Below are 23558 nucleotides of genomic sequence, written 5' to 3' on the forward strand. Positions count from 1 at the left end.
CTAATAGTTAATTTATTACTATCATATTTTGTAATTTAATGTACGTTAGCATACAGGTGATCATATCAATATTGCAACAAAAACATTCATATTCCTTGGTACATGAAGGTATTAGGTAAGAAATTGGACAATTCAAAAAATCTTATTTAGATAAAAGAATAGCTTTTCCAATTGAGAACAATTTCAAATTAAGAATGTATGCACGAGAAGTGCAATACACAATATACAACTTTCAGATAAGATTACTTATAGTGTATTTTTCTTAAAATATTTTTGATTATGTCGGTTCAGAGGTAATTTAAACACAATTTATTCACAACGGTTGAAACATTATTAACACATTATGGCGCTATAAATAACATGTGGTATTCGAGCCAGGACAGGGGCTGCGTAAGTTTAAACATTAATATCCAATGTACTAAACAGAGATAACGTTTCCAACAAACTACTCTCAGTGTTTGTTGGAAACGTTATAACCTCTGTATCATCGTAGGAGTACACAATAGACAATGCAACAATAATTTTAGCACTTTAGGTTATTCCACTGAAGACATGTGCCAGAAGTAAGTTCAACTTTTCCTTACATCGGGTGAGATTGATCAAGAATTATTCAAACATCTAAATATATCGATTAATGGATCTATGGCCGCTAATAAAGATTTGTGGATCTGTGACCGCTAATAAAGATTTGACTTTACTTCAAAATCTACAAGCAAAATATAGTATTATGATTTAATTTTAAATCTCCACAATTTTCCACGGCAATAATTTGACAGACGACTGAATTTTTTTACAGTAAATTGTTGGGACTGATTAATCTTTTAAATTTATGCTACTGGTTTTTTATTTGCCTGAGGCTTTATGTCGTTACAGTTGCACATAGTAATGATTATTTTATCAATTGAACATTACATAATAAATAATCAGTACAATTATTGTCAACTGAGAATAAAGAGAATTTAAAAATTGGCACAGCATGACATGAAAAATATGGTAATAAAACAGGTGCTTATTGTATGATACAAACAAAGACAGGTGCTTATTGTATGATACAAACAAAGACAGGTGCTTATTGTATGATACAAACAAAGACTCGTTACGAAAAAAAATTTAAAATAAGTTTTTATTTTTATTTTGAATTCATTCAATTTGTTGGAGCTTTATAAAAATTCTATTAATTTATTTTATCCACTTTCAAATAGCACTTCTGAAGTTGAAGTCCGAGTTCTGAAGTTAAATTATTGTCATAAATATTTAAAAATGCATACAAAAACAAAGTCCTGTTAGCTAAACAGCAAATTCTTTCAGTTATTTACTTTTTGTATTTATTTTATTGAATTCATTCAATTTGTTGGAGCTTGGTAAGAATTCTATTGCGTTATTTTATCCATTTTCAAAGAGCACTTCTGAAGTTGAAGACAAGTGGGACAACACATTCCTTTTAGCTAAACAAAATAACCTCTCAGTCATTTACCTTTTGTATTTTTTTAAATTACGAAATACAAAATCGTTCTTTTTATGAAATTACCATTGATTTTGAAATAATAGATAACACAATAAATTGGCATCCAAGAGACATTCTCGAATAAATCACATTAGGGAAAGGTAAATAAGTACTTGATATTAAAAAAAATATTGGTAAATTGTAATATACGTTCTAATTCCTGCTTAAAATTCGCATCCAGTAATTTTCTTCTACAGAAATCGTATCTGTGGACATATAAATTTTTCTTTGGTGTCTTTTGCCTACAATTGCTTTTTTCAATGACAAGAAAAGAACCCACCTGCCAAATCCGAATCAAGCGTTACCTAATGTTATAAATAACACTAAACATATATTATACCGACATGTTTATTATTATACTTGGCATGACAATATCTTTTAAATATACAGGTTGTCCCGAAAAATAGTGGAAGTCTAGAAATAGAGCACCCTTAGGGGTACCCAAATCTTCCCCATATACGTATCGCGATTTTTCGTAGGTTTCGAGTTATGATTTTTTTTGTGAAACCTTGGACTTACAAAAGATTATTGGTACATGAATTATTAAGATACATGCATTTATGCATTGTACACAAAAAATAGTGGTGGGTAGATTAACACCATTGCGTCATAAAAAAATTTTAAACCTCTAAAATTTTCGAGGAAGTTTGAAATAAAAAGTCATTAAATAATTTCGTCCAGACCTATCGTTAGAAGTCGGCCGATTTCATCATCTGTTTAACCTGTAAATTTCATTGGGTTATTTCTACATAATATTTGTTCAAAAGCATAATAAGTCCAAAAAAGCCTGTTTAACAGGGTGAGCTAAATAAAACTAAATAATGGTTTATTGTTGAGTCACACAACGAAAAGGTAGCGTAAACATAATAATATATTATTGATAGCCGAAACAATGTACTGTTTCAACACAGTAGATCGGTAAGCCAATTTATGAAACTACAAAGTAGCCAAGAGCTTACAATAATAGTACGTGGGTTTTCACAATTCACAAGAAATTACAAAAGTAATTACCTTTATTCTGCTCTCGTTTAAAGCACTGGTAATTTAAAGCTTTCCTAACTGCTCCTAATTTGCTTCCGACGTAATCTGCTATATTTATTGCGCGCTGCAAAGAAAATCCAGTGTTGCATTTAACCAGAAATGCTTCGGCGTTTTATTTTTTTCCGCGTCAGCGCCAACAGAACTTACAGACCCTTTTGAGCGCCATTCTGTTATTTTCAATCGATGGCATTTATTTTATCGATACAGGATTATTCTCGCCATCGGTATTGCATTGGCAAGTTATAAATCCTGCAGGTCGAGAAATACAACAGTCCATAGTCTGTTGTGTGATTGCATGAATGGCTTTAGTAAAATAGTAAGCTATTAATAAAATAAACAATATACTACGTGTTCAGTGAGACAATGGCAACACCATTTGAGGTATAATATGAGGATGAAGAAAGTGGAAAGGGAAGGAGGTGGGTAATGGACGTTTCGAGGAAAAAGGACGCACGGATGCCGAATTTCCATTAAAAAAAGTTTTGCTTTTTTCATGTCGCCCGATCTCACAATTGGAATGTTTTTGAGGCACCGACCAAACAGATAAATTTGTTATCTTATAAAAAGTGTGCATATTTTTCTGTTCGTTTTTATTAATCATTAAAAAGCGCAACGGATTATTATAAAAATTTCTGGGTCGATCGTTTAAATGAAAAATGTTTTAAATGGTAATTTTAGTATGCCAAACTCTCAAAAATTTGACCACAATTAGTACTGTTCCATGTTCGGAATACTTAAATTCACTGCACGCTGGTAAATTCATTTCACAGACTGCTTTATGACCAATTTGATGATCTTTATAACTTGAATAATTATTATATATAAAGCAGCGTTTTTTTCCATTCGGAGCTAATACTATATATAATCTACCACTGAAAACGTAATCACAAGTGTTATCTATATGTACAAGGATATGAAATAAACCACTGAGGTTTCCGGGTTATTTTATGTAGAAAGATGAATAACTTTACAATATTTTAATTTCTCCTACTACCATCATTATTAACAGATGACGGTTGAACCCCGTATAAGATTCGATTTGAACTACTAACCGCAGTTTTAATGGGACTATTCAAATCCTAGGCCCCATACAGGCCGATGAAATTTATTGATAATCTGTTAAATTAAAAATTCTATCGGTTTATTTCTCCAGTGGGTTTTAGAGTATTGACAGAGAGAAAGTTATAAATGGCTGACTGTAGACCTAATAGTAAAGACGCCCTCATAATAAAGATGTTACTTGTTACTATTAATAGGCAAATGGTCTTAATAATTGTGAATGTATTGTTGTGGGATCAAATGATTAATGTATTTCCTTATTTGTATAATGCGATCTCTTTTGCAACGAAGAATATTGATACAGAATATTTATTGAACATGAACAATGACTCAATCTCCCGGAAAATTTTTCTTTTACATGTTGAAGTCAAATAAAAACATAATGATTGTCTTTTTCGATAGTCCATTCAAAAGAACATTTTTTCAACAAATGATTCTTAGTGAAGAGATACCTATCTAAAAAAACCTTATTAATTTAATGCATTAATTTATTTTTTAACGTCGAAAGGTTTTAAACAGAATAAAATTTCTGGCGCTAACGGAATATAATTTTTTTAAATAGATATTCATGTATGTAGGTATAAAAATATCTCTAAAAAAATAAAGGTTAAGGTACCTTACTTGCGTATGGTCTACTTTTGTGATAATTTTCCCCAATAGCAATCAATTGCATTGTTTAAGCTTATACAGATTGTTAATAGACGTAGGTACCAGACTGACAGCGATTCCTGACATTATTTGAAGTAAAAAATGAGTATTAAATGTTGGTCTCAAAGAAGATTTTTTTTTTTTAATTTTCTTTTCTTTTGAATGTCGTTACTGATTACTAAGCCGAGAACCGCTAAATCCCCCATCCCGACTCTAGCTGTCCAATACCAAAACCAAACAACAAAAATATCAAAACCTTTCAACTTTTTTAACTCAAAATAACCTCAGAAATCCTTGGTTGAAGTAAGTCAGGCACGTCTCTTAAAAAAGTGTACAAAGCAATATCTCGCGTGGGAACCTGCATATTACGGTGTGCATCGTAATCCTCAAAATTCATTTAATGAATAATAAAATATTTTTATTTGTATTACGTGTTTTTCCATAGCCGAAGTAAATTTTCAAATGTCACATAGGAAGATAGATTAAATCGAAAGGCTTCCTTTGATATTTCACTCAAAGTAACAAAGACGACAGATAACTCCACATACGTTTTCATTAAGGTATCGAATCTCCCCCCAACAAAAGACTACTTGTATCTACAGCTCGCCGTATTTTTCCGTATCATCCTGAACCTAATTAGAGTGCATTGACACCTCCACTCACTCACGCACTCCGCCCGATAAATAACTCTGGCTCGTTCCGTTACCTGATGGCGTTTGATTGCCAAGGGCTGTGGAGCGGGAAGATCGCGCCAGGAATGGTTAATCGCCCATCGCCGCTACGTGAGCCAGCCAATCACGTCGCTTCTCTGTGAACCGGACCATTCAAATTAACCCGGTCCGGTTCGGTCCGGTCCGGTCCGGTACGCATGCCCTAATATTGTGACAGAGGTTTCTAAACCGGGAAAGGGAAAAGGCCAACTAGTAAATATCCGTACACGAACAAACAGCCCTTATTCAATATTCGGAACATGGCAGATATATTCCTTTATTGTTCTAAGGGTTTGAATACAAAGAAGAAGTCTCCGACTATGTTTGTAATCATTAAATTTTACATAAAAACTTTTTACTGAAAACTATATAATTTTGTTATCTTAGAAAATGTAAAAAACATAACTAACGATATAATATCGAAGACGGTAAAAGTCTTTACGTCGCGCGTCGGTAGGTAGGTACTATGTTACAAATTATATTTGCATGGTTCCAAACACCTTCAAAAATGCTGTTTTGAATTCAAATTTTTGAAACAATATCTTTAATAATAAGAAAATAAATGCCTTTCCATAAAGGGCATTTATTTTAGCCTTTCTTTTCTTACATGTGGTAAATTTACCTACTCGAGTTGACTTTACCATCTTTGATAATGCAACAACAAAAATAATTTGAAGTTGTCGACAGCCCAGTAGACATGTCGACAGCCCAGTTGACATGATGATCGACGACGAAACTACTACTAAACATTTATATTTGATTAACAAGGTTTTTAACCTCTTTCTTCAATTTCTACTCTTTTCTCCCGAATCCTTAAATCTCACTAATACCCCTCAATGGGAATGCCATATTTCACTGGATTTGGCTGGTTGGGAATCCTGTGTGGTACCACAAAAATTGATTTATTTTTATTTTTGGAATAACTTAATGAAAAAAAATCAAATTGTAATATTTAATCATTGAATATAATGTTAGTGATTCTCAAACGAAAAATTATAAATAAATACGGTCGCATCTAGGAGTTGAACCCAGGACCTTAGCCTTGCTGAGCCTCTGCTCTCAGAGTATCACCACAACTTTTTTCTGTTTAAAATTTTTGTTTGAGAATAGTCTAGGTTGTCTTTATTAATGGATTTAGTAAACATTTAACAAACATTAATATTTAATTGTATTTCATTGTATTTCACTGCCGGATCTAAGGTAACAAAGCCAGCAGTCCGCAATGGAGTGCAGGTACCTACCCTGATGTATGACAGTGAGGCATGGAGCTGGCAGAGGAAGGATGAAAGTAGACTGACTGCTGAAGATATTAAATCTCTGTGGCGTGGTTTAATAAAATCACTTATGATCGTGTGAGAAATGTGTAAATCCGCAAAATTAGAGACTGATTTCCCGAAGCGCAATTACTTACGAGTAAGATCAATAAAAGGACGCTTAAATGGTTTGGGCATATCAATCAAATACATGAAGAATGGATCGAAAGTGAAGAATATGACGCAAATGTGAATGGTAGAAGAAGGCGAGGACGCCCGAAGAAGACATGGCACAATCAAGTAAACCAAATACTTATGTCGGGCCATGACAACACTGCCAACAGTCAGAATAACCGAATTGTATGTGATTGAGGAAAGGAATGTGTGCCGAGACCGAGTTATTCGTCAGACCATCTTCTCTGCCTACCCTACGGTGAAACGGCGTGATCGTTACATTGTTAGTTTAATATATTTTTTTGAATCGATATTGTATTAATACTCATTGTTATGATGTAACCACAAAAGCTATATTTCCAATGTTAGCTAATAAGTAAGTTTCGTGACTTGGCTCGGGCGCAGAGGTCGTGGGTTCAAACCTCGTCGAAATGCCAACAAAGATTACCACATACTCGTAAGTTATTTAAATAAATAATAAATATATGCGCTTAGTTCTTGAGTTGACGACTCTCGTTATCATCCCGTTCACAAGATACTAATGTTCAGAAGTGATGCATTTTATCAATAAATATATGCGCTCAGTTCTTGAGTAGACAGATGACTTTGATTATCATCCCGTTTACTAGATACTTATATTCAGAAGTGATACATTTTATCAAAAGTTTGCTTTTACTCTTATAGCAAATGCGGAAGATATTTCTTCAAGATGTCAAATACTCGTAGGGTGTTTCTGGAGATATATCTCCTAGCCAGATATATATTTAAAAAAGTGTTAGAAAGAGATATTACTACGCTTTCAGTTTCAATACAAAAGTTTACCGTACACTCCCGAAGAAAATGAATAATTCTTTAAACGAACATTTAACATGAGAAATATATTTGTCTAGGTTTTCAATTTTTTTAGTAAATATTTTTATGTGAAACAAAAAGTGAGGTAACAACAAGTTTTATAATAAACACCTTTTCTAATTAAGTTAGTTTTTAAGTTTCGTGTAAAGTGGTCATTGCAGGTTATAGGTACGATAAAATCCATCGGTAAGCGTCTTTAACAAATACGTCTATTGGTCTGTTTTAAAAATATTTTCAATATTGCATATCGAAAGGTGGCCGAAACCCCGATCGAAAAATACTTCACAGATTATGCTCGGGTTGCTTTCAGCGCATTTGGAGATGTCAAAAGTGGTTGACTTTCAAATGAACCTAGCGTAGTATGCCAGCAAGGATATGACGGTGGAGGTGCTGGAAAGGCTACTGCATTGAATTTCTCAGGTAAAAAAATCAACATAAACATTCTATGACCCTCTTATGTCGTGAAAATAAAATACACATCTTTGTGAAGATATGATATATTAATAATTTCTGGTAATTTCCTATGTATAGCTGACTTCTTGTGAGCACATACTCTGGTCAAATCACACGCCAGGATCTATCATCTTTATGACGATGTATTCAGGGCAATGCAAAATGGTTAATAGAAGAGTAGGCTTGTTATTTTACATGTAATTCATCAACAATGTCTCTGGCCAAATGTCTGTGTTGAAAAAGTGTTATGAATCGATCAATTGAAACGAAAATGTGGACACAACCAACAAAAATATGAATTCACTGCATCAATGTTTTCAGGAAGAGTGGGAATGAGTATTAACGTTGATTAAAATGAACCAGAAAATCCAAATTCTGCTGCCGATATCGCGGCTTTTGAAAGAGGTTTCGAGTTCACAGTAATTGACGTATAGACACGACATTACAAACAACAATGTAGGAAAACGTTTTTAATTTGTCATTGATTTCATTTCACTACCATATAATATATATATTTTTAAAAGGATGTTGTTGTTTCATGCTTAATAAATAATTTCTAGGCAGGGTGGTCCGGCCATCTAATTTTCTCTAAGGGAAGCTCTAAGGGAAGATAACTACCCCGCAGTATTCAAGCAGAATATAGCCCATCAGGACTTCAGCTTCTTTCGTCTTCCCGCCTTCACTCCTGAGGAAGTCGAGTGCGTCAAGGAGACCTACCAGCTCACTATGCAACCTTGTCCCTGTCAGGATTATGCGTATTGTGATGCCATTTTGGATCGTAATTATATCATGCAAGGTAAAATTCTATCGTTCTAATACCTTAATGATTTAGCCTATTATGTAGTATATAATTTATTATCTTGCTGAAATAAAAATTATTAACATGTGACTGAGTTTTCATTTTGTGTTACTAGTAGAGAAATTTAAAAATACAATGCTTCAAAACATTTGACTTTTTAATTTTAAAATAAAATAGTTTTTGGAAGATTATTTACCACATCATTCACTTATATAAACGTATGTTTCTCATCCTTTCCTTACTTTAAAACAGGATTTAAAATACTTCCAGCCTCTATCACGCCTTGCAGAGGGTTAATGTGGGATTCAAAAGGAGGATTAATGTGGTATTCAAAAAAAAACCAATGTGCCTATAAAAGGCAAATCAAAAGTCTTCAGAAAAAGCATTTATCTCTTGAAATGTCCGATAACATTAATGAATCAAGCTACTTAATGTCAACGGTTAATTTATTTAACCAATTACTTGGGCTGCAAATGTAAAGCTGTCACATAAAAAACATATTTATTATATTTGCACAAGCAAGATTAAATTATTGCTGCAAATTCTAGAATACTGATCAATGTGGCAAATATTATAATAAAGTAGGTACATATCTGTACATTAATATTATGTTGTTATTGAGGTTTTATCTTCCATATTTATTGATAGAAAGTTAGAAATTAAATATCTTGTACTACAAAATACCGTTGCAATATTATATGTATATATTTGTAGTAGAAAGATAAAACTAAAACAAGCAACTGATTTATGGATGGGCTATGGGCAAGGAAGAAAGTTTGATAGGAAAATAAAATAAACAGTTTTATATTTACTGGGTGATTTAATTCTAATATTTATATATTTATTGTTGTGCTCATTCCATACAAAAACACGAACGCTATAAATAACACTTATTTTACAAATAATAGTAGATTTTCACATTTGTCTATTTTATACGGCCAATTATTTCGGGTTTAATTTTATTTTAGTGTTTTATTTAGCTTTTCTTATGAATACAGAGTATGTGGAATATTAGAGTTTTATTTTTTAATTTCTTTAATTCCTCTCATCGGTTATTTTACACACTGAAAAAAAATACACTCTAGAAATGCTTTCCATGTAAATTAATGGAAACCATTGCCGCCACTGATTACATATTGGTTCTAGCCCATTTAGCACGCGCTCTGTCATTGTTACCCTTGTCTGACATCGAATATCCTATTTGAATGAAATTAATATTTCATAATAATAATATAGCACGGCTCTGTATTTGAAATTTAAGCGGAGAATGATCAGATTGGATAACGAAACACGCCCACATCGTATTTCTTGTGTTCGTCTTTATTATAAGACTCTATGTATAAATACTTGAGCCAAGTTAATGTTTAAGATTCGTATGGTATAATAAACTGTAATGAATCTCTTAACCGCGCATAGATTTTGTACATTATAAAAAGAGAAACACACAATAATATATTTATATAATATATTATAATATATTGTATAGGTATAATAACATGCAGAAAATTAATCATTCGAATAAAAAATTGTAAATCCATGATATGAATCAGCGCTGGGAGGAAACCACAAAGCACCTCCAATTTTAAATAATATGTAATGGTATTATTACGATATACATTCCATTCGTTGAAGGAATGTTGCATAAGAAGTGTTGTTGGGTCACAATCACCACAGATCGGAATGCGAATGAATTTAAACGCAGGTACCGTGATTGTTAGTAGAATTAATATAAGGTGTTCCAATTTAATTATTATTATGTAGGTTTTGTTTATTTTTTTTAAAGTTTTTATTTTTAAATTAACGCCACCCAGGAGATCCTGAGGAAAATTATTTTTGTCGGGGTATATTTTATCTTTGGGGATGCTGTGAGGAGTCTTTTTTAGAGTCACAACTCCACCCAACCATCCTAGCCTGTGAGGCTATGGCATCCCCATTTGGGGAATGTTGTGAGGCTGAAAGTATTGAGGAGGGGAAGGATATGAGAAGAGGATTGTGGAGAAGTACCTGGCTATTCAGATTTGGCAACTCACCAAACACGGCTAAAGCCATTTTAAGAAATGTTTCAAATCTGAATGATGGTCTACTACTCTGAAACATGACGCATTTTATTATAAATTCAAATTATTCTGAATTTATAATAAAAGTAAAAATAACACAAAACCGAATAAAATTTACTTGTGGATTTGAATCCGTGACCTCCGGATTCCCAGCCAAGGGTCGTAACTATTCATCGATTGTGCCTAAGATTTTTTAATTTCGTTTTAAACGGTACAACCTGTATCTGAATCCGTTCGTTCGAATATAAATCTCAGAGAACGAGCAGTTGGAATTTGAGGTGCGCCATCACTATCAGTCGATTAGCATTCATTTTGCATATCGCGCGAGATTGTTAAGTCAAAACAGCGCGAGGTCTTGTATAACAATGCAAATCTACCACATTTTTAACAGCCGTGACCTCTGGGCGGTTGTCGTACGTACATAGCTGTATATTGTGTCAATCATAGGTTACATGTGATGGAATGTTTAACAGATGTTTAAAAAAGCGGAATATTTCTGGGAACATAACGTCAAAGGGACTCAACTTATTCAGTACCGCTTTTGTCAAGATTAATTTTTGAGTTATAAACCTGGGCTCTTCCTTCTTCTTTAGCCAATGTTTCGGACAACGTTACATTGTGCGTCATCAGGGCAGACGTGTATATTGTGTGTGGTTGTGAATTTTAAGGTGATACCGTGTTGCAAGCGTTAATTCACTTGTTGTGGTTTCGTGCGTTTAGTTTTGGTGTGGCCGTCTAATACCGTATACCAAGCACTATTAAACTTACCCCCATTTGCGTCGTCTCTATTACTATTTATGGAGTTTTGTGGATTTCAATAGTAATAATAATAATAATTTCGGTCATTTTGAATACATGTAGGATAAAAAAAGATTTTTTAAATATATTATTTATATTGAGGGATCAGTAGGATTTATAGGCCCTGTTAGAAGTTTTACCGAGCCGAACCCTCTGATATGAAAATATCTGGAGTCGGTGAATTATTTTCCCATTTGATCTCTGGTGAGTTGACGTGTTGTTCTTGTATTGTTTTGTATTTATTTTGCTTATATAATGCACTTATATAATGTTGATTGACTAGATGATCATTTGTGGAAAAGTGTGTGGAAGGGTTAAGTTTTTCCTTTGGGGAAGATTTAACCCGGACAACAAAATCGGAAGTATAAAAAAATTATTATAATAATTGGATGACTTGTATAGCGCCGTTTTTTGTGTAAAATCACCTCAATGTCCTCCGTAATACTCTCGCTGCGTTTTGGGCTTTCCCAGCACATTATGCAAAAATTCAATGTAAGGACCGGTTTCCCCAAAAACCGAAAAAATAATCACGATTCAAATAAAATCAATTATATAACTAACTGTTTGTTTATTTTGTGATAAAACATATTTTTGTCTCTTTTTTTCTAACTGTGCGATCTCACGCGTAGATTTTCAGATGATTTTTTTTTTAAATTTTATTTTCGGAATGACTTTATTGAGTAAAACCTCAAATTGTAATATCTAAATATTGAAGACAATATTAGTGATTTATAAACGAAAGTCTGAAACAGAAAAATCAGAAATGGAAACGGTCACATCTGATGTGACCTTGACCTGATGTGTCTTCAATATTTAGATTTTTTTGAAATTATCATTTTCCAATATTTTATATTGCAAAGTGTTTGTATGTCTCGACACGGGAACTCCTCCGAACAAAGGCAAAATCAAAAAAATGTATTCTTATTTTTAGTTATCAGGCAGTGATTTATTTGCAAGCTGGGGAATAAAACCTTCAAGCAAAAAGTTTTGGCTTAGGTTTATTAATCAGTTCAATTCCATAATATTACATGATTTTATTATATTTGAATAAATTATTAGAGGACGTTTTCAATTGCTTGAATAAACAATACACGTACTCAATCTTGTATCTTAGAAATCAGTACCTACTAACTTTTTATCTTTTCTACGTTCACCATAAAATATTTATTTTAAAACATAACTGTCATCAAGAATATATTTAGTCTTCAGAATAAAGTCAATGTTTTATCATCCGCCGACCATTGATCGAATATTATTCTGTTATCTGATAGTTTTATTATCTGAATGACTGTACAGTTGAGGATTGTTGTAAACGGAGTGGCTCCCATTACTATTTTCAAAAAGAATCGTTAAAGTTTTCAAACAGAATCCCCAATCAGAAAATGTCAAAAAGATAATGTACACATCTTGGAACTGGGAAGTTTTTTTTTAAATAAAACCAAACCACCTACATGGCTTAGAAGCAAAAAACCGAGGTAGATAGTTTTTATCATTTATTTTTTAATATACATATATTATAATACCTACGTGTTTAGTATAAATACAACAATGAGTTGTTTGGCAATATGAATTCAGATAACACAACTTTATAAGAAACCCTCTGTCAATTTTAAGTACTCTATACATAACATGATATCATTCCACATCCGTGTTGTAATAATTAAATTGACATGAACGGTATTACGATGTGTCACATACATGACATTTAAACACTCCAGTTAACCTTGAGGAATTGCAACCATATTATTAAAATTAAGTTGCAAGCAAAAAATAACTCCAGAAGTTATAATTATAACTAACATAACAAACAACAAACCAGACATACTTAAATATTTGAATATATTAACATTTATCTGTAATTGAAAGATAATGAGAACTACTATTATATTAATGCAAATATCACCAATTTATAGCACCTATTACAAAAAGATTGTAGGTTTCATCGTAACAGGAAGCATTCTGGAATTATTTTATCCGTGAAAGTATCTTTTGAGTGGAAGTGAATGCAATAATTTTATTGATAGATATTGCTAATAGTATTTATTGTTAAGGCGATCCAATACCAAGTATTGCAAAATCAGGTGTTTTTGGTTTGAACATTTTGATTGTTTGAACATTTAGAAATACTACAGATGCTTAAATTAAATACTGCAAGTAGAACACATCTTGGCCTTGTCAGCAGACGATCATTTTTTTGATAGATAGACTTTTTATAAGCCTAGAAAAAAATAAAGTATCAGGCCTAAAAAAAACCACGTATTTTTATAGGTGATCGTGTATGTCAATCAGAATAGTTTGAATAATTTCCATATTTGGGTGGTAATACAAGCAATAGGATATTATGTACAAATAATCAAAGTTATAGTGTTTAGGTTTTTTATGCTTTTTGTTGGCATAATATGCGTTTGCGTCACATGACGAAAGTCAAAATTACGATCAGTAAACCGAGTATTTAAAAATCAGTAAATAGGTTCATGGGAACTAAACGAAGTAAAATACGCACGTATTTATAAGCGCTACTAGCTAAAGTTTCCGGCATTGCCCGGGCTTTATTCAATATAATGGGTGGGAAAAGAGGATGAATGTGGTTTTCAAATCTCGTGTAGATAGTGACCTTCATCTTGCTTTGAAAATTGTACATTTATATATAAAAAAATCAAAGTTACACCGCCTGAGATACTCTTCTTTATACAAAGAGATTATTATTATATCGTTAAGGACAGTACCATCTATAATAAGATCAGTTAAACCCGATCACGTGCTTGATGAACACCTCCTTGGTTTTCTTTTTTCCACCTCATCGTTACAGATGTGAACGTAAAAAACTTTCGAAAGAAAAAATCGTACACCAGTTTACCAATTTAGAGTCAAATATCTTTCCCTCGTACAATGACAGTCTTTAATCAATTAAAAGGGACACTCGATTTCAGATTCAAACTCAAAACCTAACCCTGTTAAAAATAAAATGTATTTTATAAAGTCTTATAAATTCATCTCGGTATTGATAAAATATTTGTTATATTTTATTTAATAAGCACTTCTTCAATAATCGAAAATTCACTTTTCTACGCTACTATTAATAAACCGTTAACATAGTTATTCTCATTGAAATATCTTTCAATATTTATATCTGGTACATAAGTTAAAGTGCTTCAGCGAATGCATAAGTTATATCTGGTGCACACGTTAAAGTGCTTCAGCGAATGCATAAGTTATATCTGGTACATAAGTTAAAGTGCTTCAGCGAATGCATAAGTTATATCTGGTGCGTAAGTTAAAGTGCTTCAGCGAATACAAAAAAAATCCCCGCTTATCTCTTCCCAACCAAATCAGCCAATTTCTGTGCACTACCCGACCCATGCCAAATCGTTCGGTAGGATTACATTATAATGAATTCACTCATATAACACCTGACTGTTTGGTTGTATTATTCAAAACTCGATAGCTCATGATGGAAACGTCGTAAATGCTAGATAAAAATAAGTGTATTGACCTAGAAAAAAAAAATGTAAAATTTCATGACGATTTAATTTCTTGATTCAGAGCATAGCAATCGACAGGTTGTAAAAAAACTATTTCTGCTGATCTCTACGTAATTTAATATTTTTTCTAGGTAAATGCAACTATTCAAGCATAGAAATTCCCGGATGTTCGATTTTCGATTCCGCCGCGCTCATTACAAAAATCATACCTCCAAATTAATATTAATAACGGAAACTTGTGTACTGCTTAATGCGGTTTTAAGCCAATGCATCCACATAAATTTCACCGTTTATTCCATATTTTTAGGTTTTACAAAAAACAATTATTGAAAAAACCTTTAAATTTATGGTTAAGTTTAATTCATGAAAATCACTTGCTCAAATTTGCGTAACTATGGCTTAAGTGGAAATCATGTTCTCCGCAAGCGTTTTAAGTTTTTTCCTTTATAACAATAACATTGTCTTCTTTGGAGTACCTATTTAATACATGCAATATTCCTGCGATAAATTTGTATTCAAACTCCGAGTCACACGATAATAATTCACACTTTCGCGGCTTTGTCCTTCTGGCAACCTAATTAAATACCAGCGATAGTAGATATCTGACTGGCCACTACGTTCTGCAACACCGTCCGTACAATAACACTACCTTATGCTTGCAACCAACCACCTACCACCGACTATTACCTCTGGCTAGGTAGCCCGTACAGCACCTTGTGGAATGCACCTTACAGCCTCAACAATCGAGATATTATTCTACTAACGTAACAGGTCGTCCAGTGAAGAAAGACAGAGGTGGGACCCTAGTCAGTCTACTTAGTAGTAGTCAGTCTGCTTTGTGTGCTCAGGAAATAATGATGTTATTAATACGTTATCATCCTACGCTACCGTATACGGAACTACGAACTCCAAGGAAAAAGGTCACTGGTTTTGTGGCATTCGCAATTACCTAGTTAAAGTACCACACAGAAAACTCCTGTGATCTTTTGGGATAGTGTGTGGAAGTGTCTTTTTAAGTATAGGAGAGACACATGGACTGGACAAGACAGCACTCCCACCGGACGCCTGTTCTCTTAAGATTGAAATCCGTTTGTTAAGATAGGGTAATCTATATTAAACGGACCGCCCGTTTCTGTTCAGAAAACCGTTTTTTTTCAAGAATTTTGGTTCTCTGTTTGGGGATTTGTGCAGGGTCATTTGTTGTGTAGGTACTATTAAATGTGAATACCACATAAGAGTTCCAGCTGCCAGCGACTATTTGTATCGAGCGGGATATTTTGTGAGGCGTAAGAGTAGGAGATGGGAAAGATGAAGGTTGTTCAGGTCTGGTAATTGAACACGTTAAAGCTATTTCAGCAGGGCAATATTTCCAAGTATCCACCACACTGAAAATCAAAGAAAACAAAAAGGTCACACACCTCGGGATTATCTATTCCGTAGACTGTCCCCATTGGTACTAAGTCTAATCACTACATGTTTGTTTTGTTCGATCTCGGGAAATAATAATATTAACCATTGATCGATAGGTGGGTCAATACGCGATACGTTAAAGGTTCCATAGACCGAAAGCCGCAAATAAGAGAGGAATTTATGGCTCAAATGTCGGTCGATTGGTAAAAATTTGATTGATTTGAAGGGAAAGTTGATCAAGCCCAGATATTATGCACATTGGCTACCATGAGGAAATTTCGTTGTAATGTTGGAAAATGATAAGATTGTTGCTGGGTTGGTTGAAAAACCCGCCGTTCAACAAATATATATATGTGTATATAAGGTGTTGGTAAATAAGCTAATGGCCTTCACAGCATAAGGGGCCATGCCTTTAACGTTGGGTAGAGAGGAAGCGAACTTGATTTCCGCACATTTCTAAAATGGTTTAGCCGTAGATTTTCAGTTATTTGCATGCGTTACATGCGAACCTTGTCAGAACTGGCCGTTGTCATTTTATTTTAATTTGAATATATACAACAGACAGGAGGTTAACATAAAACATTTATATCAATACAGACGTACAAAAAATAATAAGTATCTAAACAACAAAGGTGTACAGGTATCGAACAGGTGTACAACTAATAATAAATATGTAAAACAACAATAACAAAACAAGAGACATTAAAGTATGGGTAAAGTGAAGTCAAGTCATGAGATTTGAGAAATTTAGTGAAATTCTGGAGGCCTATGCTGAATATATCCGCAACCTTGCCACTAGAGTAGGTGTTATAATAGTAGACACATTTGCAACAGATCTGGGGGCTTACACTGAATATGCCTGGAACCTTGCCACTAGAGTAGATTTTATAATAGTAGACACATTCACAACAGTTCTGGGGCCTTACTCTGAATATGTCCAGAACCTTGCCACTACAGTGGATGTTATAATAGTCGACACATTTGCAACAGTTCTGGCCTGCGATTCTGGAGTTAAACGATCAATCGTTTTTGTATGCGCCGTCTTCGAGTGAAAAACTACTAGTCGTCGCGACTAACTTTTTCGAATGTTTCAATTTTACGTATTCTTGAGCGTCGAACGGTCGAAGTTGGTAGAAGAGATCATTATATTGGCACCCCTGTGAATATTGTCTATGTTCCTGATGTTTTTGGGATTTCTATGGTGTGACTGTCAAACAGACAACAGTTATTCGTTATTCAAAACAGAAATGGCTGCGATAAAGACTTAGTAAGTGGGAAATTTTCACCCACTTTTACATTTGCGGAATCCGCGCGGTAAAACAAAAATTGACAGCTAGACTAGATTTTGACAGCCAATTCCATAGAAACGCCAACAACCTACCACTCGCTGCCCTGTTTCTACTGGTTATACCCAGTAGTTGTTGTGTGGAATGACTTTTGACGTTTGGCGTCGAAGTATGTACCTTCGACCGATTTCGGGAATAGCAACGACGACCAACGTACGTACTTTCGACGGCGATTACGAGCGCCCTCGATTCAGGAATAGAGCCCCTGGGGGCTCACGCTGAATATGTCCGGAACCTTGCCACTACAGTAGATGTTATAATAGTAGACACATTCGCAACGGTTCTGGGGGCTTATGCTGAATATGTCCAGAACCTTGCCACTACAGTGGATGTTATAATAGCCGACACATTCGCAAAAGAGACTCCATATTGATTGTTTAGTTTAATGTGGTGTAAGGACCATTTCTGTAAGTAAGTTTGGAAGAGTAAGATAGGGATACAGGAATGAGAGCGCGAACGTCTGTGCATCAGAGTGTTCAGTGTTATTATTATTGCTGTAAAGTGTTCAGTGATAAATATACAGGGTGTCTGGGGGTAATGTGGGCCGAATTCGGGAAGTGATTCTACATGATAGTACAAGTAAAAAGCAAAAATAACTTTTACGCCTATCATATGAATCACTCCCCGAAGATAGCGCACTTTACCCCCGGACATCCTGTATATTATAAATTGGTGCTGGACTTATTAATTGCTACTCCCTGATTTTCAAGGGCATTTTATAGCAATTATTACAATGGTTTTAGCAATGACTTTCTCTATGGGAGGAGTTACCGTGTCGTCATTTTCTGTGAACAAGTTGATTTACATAAAAAAAACCGTTGTATTCGCATATTGTAACTTGTGATAAGTAATAATTTAAATTACATTAATATTTTGACAGAAAAAATTTGCCCTTCTTTCGTGGGGATGGTAATGCTAAATAAACAGATTTCCTATCCTAACTTCAAGTTTATCGCAAAACTTATGCACAGCAGCTTTGATTTCATCAAAATACTGGCTAATATTGTGTAATTCTTTCATAATCCAAGGACAGGAATAATCTAAATATTCTAAATCATAACCGTTGCAACATCGGAAATTAGTGATTACAAATACGCTTTGTGAATTTCTGTCTGAAAATCTGAGTAGGTTAACATTATAATAACATCTCACGTACCAAACTATTACAAATTATGACGAACCATCATTTCCACAACAAAGACGTAACTTTATTATTTGTTACTGGACAAATTATCATTATAATGGAGATGATGGAAAATACAACGATGATTTGATAACCGGCGATTTGTACAGCATTGTTAAGGTGTTATGTCAGTACACTTTTATTACGTTCCGTTGTCTGTTACATAGAGAAAGATCGTGTGAAAATTACCGTATAGTTAACGAAATGTTAGAAGTTACCGTGACAGTAAAATGATTGTTAAATACTTTAATTAATTCGTATAGTGTTTTCAAATATAATGAGGAATTTTATAATCAGATTTTTTCTATAAGTCATGGAGACAGACACTAAATCAACCATTCTCTATTTTGTTTTAAGACGCCCTGTAACGGTAGGTTCTTCCTTTAATAGCATTAAATGTTAAAAGTGTGCTAAATGAAATAATAAATCTATTAATATTTGGCAATTCATGAAGGGCAAAAAAAACAAGCCAACTGATTCTAGGTGAATATTAAAAGAGGATACCATTAAAAAAATAAACGAAACATAATATTATTAATAAATGGGGGGCGCCTATAAATTATTTTGAAATGCATTTGTATCTACGAAAATGTAATGAAAAATTTCAGAATTCTTTCATGATCAATAAATATTTGTTTTGCCTTAAACAGTAGGTAAGCAAATACGTACGATGGCATGAATTTCCTATTTAAAAAATGAAAATTTGTACATACTTCATTCACTATACTCTTTAAGTACTTTTTTAACAAATTCCTGTCCAATATTAATTATGATTTATCTGTACACTTGTATAGAAAAATATTTGACATTGAGCATTGTCTATACACAAAATAATTTTCTTATTTACTTTTTCCCTATTTACATGCAAAAAATATTTTAAATTGTTATCTACCAAGTCAATCCGTGAGAAATAGTTAGAATGCAGGCGAATTCTCAAGTTATTGCTTAAAAAGATTATCTTTTAATTACTGTCTGTATCTGTATTTTCTCCTTAAATAAATAAAAAATAAAAATAAATACAGATAACTACTTATCAAATTTGTAGAGAGCCCAGGGGCGCTCTTTGCGACATTAAAAATGAACAACTAAAAGAGAAAAGTTTTTTCTGTCCTCCATATTATGCAAATCAGTTGAAGAATTTATGTAAAATTTAACGATTTCATTTTTTTAGACAAGGGCAAATATGATTTTTTTCATCGGTTATAATATAATGTTTTAGTTGAACCCAAAGATACCTTTCGGTTTCCTAAATGTATCGCAGAAACGGCTTCATAACATGGACAACAGTATTTGAAGGCCAGTAGGTGTGTCCGATGTAATCTTAGGTGTTTCATGTGTAACAACCGTACATTTTATACAGCATCCGGGTCCCTAAATTATTACGCCAGTACATACTTTCGATGAAGCATCAATACATAAATTCAAAAATTTATCGAAGGTTCATTAAGATCCCATCGGTCAAGGATGAATTCAATAGTGATGGATATGGAGGGATATAAGGATGTGGGGATAAGTAGACATAAGTGTACAGAATTCGAAGATCTTTTAATTAAAATAATACGCAGGTAAAGTTCTTGAATTTTATGAACAAATTTAAGTGGTAGGTGTCAGTAAGACTTTTCATAATCAAAAAATGGATAATCCGAATATATTTTTTATTATTTTGTCAAAATTCTTGAATAGAATTACTTAATTAGATAAACTCCCAAATCTATAACCCGAGCGTTCAGACGCAAAAAAACCTAAGGCATATTAAACCTCATACTTCTGATCATTATTTAGTTTATTGTGTACAGTATTTTTTAATCCATTGATTTTTGTCGACCCAATACATAATAAAGAATATATGAAGTTTCATTTATAGAAATTTTTACAGCATTCGAAAAATGCCAAATGGACGTAAGCGAAGTAATTAGGTACTTTTCTAAAAAAAAATCTACCAAATTAGTGTGAAAAAAAGAAAAAATATCAGTAGTCGAGACAATTATTAATAATTGTATCACCTACTGACCGACATTACATACCCACAATTCACCATTGAAACCTGTTCACATTCTTTAAAAATAAAAAACCCTAACTTTCAATTTTTTGCTACACATGATGAAAACAACCACACATTCGAGCAGTTAATGGAACACGAGTTAGCCGCGGGGCGGAATTTTATGGGTCTGGTAAATAAATGTTTAATAAATTACATACATACGAGTAAGTATGAAAGAATAATGACGCAACATTTTTTTTTAAATAAAAGATATCGTATTACAAATGACTTATTATTTGTTACAAATATTAAGAATAATATAAGTAGTCAGGCTTAAAAAAACGTACTACTGAAAAACAATACTTTTTAACGTCAATTTATTTCTGATTTGTGACGCTCCGTAATATCCACTATCTTTGGATCAAGTTTTTAGAGTCTAAAAAGAGTATCTTTAAAAGGGTTCTTAATATATTCCAAGGTGACAATGGCAAAATCTATTCAATCAGTTGAAAATGACAAGAATAAATCTTTTCAGTTATTGAAATACGAAATTTACTTTTCTTACCCAGGTTCGCAGTTCTCCCCGTTTTGGTGCTTGTTTGGTTAAGTAATATAAAATAGTCAAACCAACAGAAATTTACAGCAAAAAGACAAACAGATTTAAAGTTAATAATTTAATTCTCACAATCGAAACGAGTATAAAATTAAAACTTTATTCACAAAACACATTGAAGTACTGTTTTAAACCCGGAATCAAAGGGAATAACAATGAAATCTATGCAACTTTAAACATTGCTTTAGAATTGAAAACGAAAAATAGTCGTTATTTAAAATAAATACCTGCATATCCCATACAATTAGTGTCGAGAGGTGACACTTTAATAACGTGATGCTACAAAATGAATGTACTTGACGAAATACGGGTCTTGTAATTTACCTAATGGAAAACGCGATGACTTTCTAGCCTCCGCGCCCCATTCAGGTTGCAGCCATCGGCACTTCGCCCACCAACAAACTAATTATCTGTGATTGAAAATTTTAGCAAAAAATATACAGGACTTTATCTTTTTAACTAGTACTTTTGTTAAATGCAATAAAAAACTGAAACTTTATTTCAGCTAGATTCATAGGTCATTATCTAAAAACTAAAGCATTATTATTAATATTTTAATAGAAAAAAAACAAAAGGTCAGCCTTATGCTAACCCTATCCGGTAAACAGTTTATCTTTCAAAAATACCACACTGTTTTTCACAAATTTTATTATGCAAATTGCCAATACAGACGAATTTCGAAGAAAGCTTTGACATTACAACATTTCAAAGCAGTGTATTCATTCAGTGATTAATTTGTAAATTCTGAATAATATTTAGAATTTCAGGACTAGCGCAAACTAGAATACTTTGAAAATACAATGAAAATAATTTTATTGCCTGCCTGAATTTTTTCAACAATAAGTTTCAATTTTTGAAAATTAAAATTATATTCAAGCACATCCGAGTTCTAGAGTCCATTGAACCAGAGTTACAGACAGACACCCAACTGAAATTGGTATTTTTAATTATTTACATTATATGTTTATTCCCAAAAGAAATAGTGTTAGGTTTGAAAGTAAACTAATGAGTTGTGTCAGTTGAATTTGAAATGCGAATTAGATGTTTATTTTGTTAAGTTCTAAAGTGATTACTTGTAACAGGGTATTTTCTTTAGTAATTGCTTATAACGCACAATACTCCATAGCTTTGAAGAACACTGATTCATTGGATTTGAGTTAAAATTCTTTGGTTTTTCAAAATAACAAAAATGATGTTATTTAGCCTTGTGATTCTAATAACTTTCGAGGAGTCTTTTTTCTCATCTGCTTTAATGCAAATAAGGAATGATTTAGTTTATGAAAATAAATTCAAAGTTTCATAATGTTTTAGTCTATATTAACATTGGATTTGGTTTACTCACAATTAAAGAAAGCAGTCATCTTTTTGAGAAAATAAATTCTTACCCCTCCTGAAAACACAAAAAATACAAATTATTAATAAATCTAACGTTTCATTAAATCTAGTCTTTGTAACATTTGGGAAAATATATGAACATTGTTTATCTTTTACAATTATTAAATAAACATTATCTAAATTAAACAAAAAAACGATAAAGCAATATTGCTTCAGTTTTATTTTGAAATAGATTTAGCACAAAGATTCCCTTCATAAACAAAAAGAAATTTAAAAAAAGTGTAGGTAACGTAATCTTAAACGCTCTCATTTTATCTGCAAACAACAGAAATGCTGTAAAATGCTTTTCATATTATGAAACAATATAAAACCTTTTTAGATATCAACACAAAGGCTCTTGAGGCATGCCTGTCATTACCACCTGTGAGACTAAATGGAGAATTCAAGACAATGTCCCACAAAAAGCGCTTATTCTTCGTCATCAACCTCGTAGAAGTATAAAGCCTTCGAGCGATGGAACGAAAACGCCTTTATTTAAGCCCACTTGGTCATATACCAATATATACGATTGTGTCTCAAGTCTCAACACGCTCGATTTACTCATTAAATCTGGTAATATTTATTAGCAGTCTTGCAAAACACATAATTCATAATGTTAAAAGGCAAGTATATTTTGATGGAGCAGTATTTTTATTCATTTCTAATTCCCATTTTCTGACTTACTACATGGTTATTCACTATCGATCAACTAATATTAAAACTTCGTCATCATAATTGTATAATAATGTAATTTCATTTGTGAAGGATGTCAAAATAGTTGCAAATCAGATGCTAGAGTACACTGTTAGAAATGAATTTAA

General features: G+C 32.8%; 1 protein-coding gene across 4 annotated transcripts in view; it reads right to left on the reverse strand.

Moving 5' to 3' along the window:
- IRSp53 (Insulin receptor substrate 53 kDa) overlaps positions 1–23558 on the reverse strand; it is a 554295-nt gene that overhangs the window by 373981 nt on the left and 156756 nt on the right. For 3 of the 4 annotated variants that reach the window (XM_089638412.1, XM_089638411.1, XM_089638409.1), the window contains exon 2: positions 22706–22753. The exons of the other annotated variant lie outside the window; for it this stretch is intronic. The gene's annotated coding sequence lies outside the window, so the exon portion shown is untranslated. The remainder of the gene's footprint in view (positions 1–22705; positions 22754–23558) is intronic. 4 annotated transcript variants of the gene reach the window in all.

The sequence above is a fragment of the Hesperophylax consimilis genome, chromosome 12, assembly GCF_061612785.1.
Source record: "Hesperophylax consimilis isolate HC1 chromosome 12, BYU_Hcon_1.0, whole genome shotgun sequence".
Taxonomy (NCBI): domain Eukaryota; kingdom Metazoa; phylum Arthropoda; class Insecta; order Trichoptera; family Limnephilidae; genus Hesperophylax; species Hesperophylax consimilis.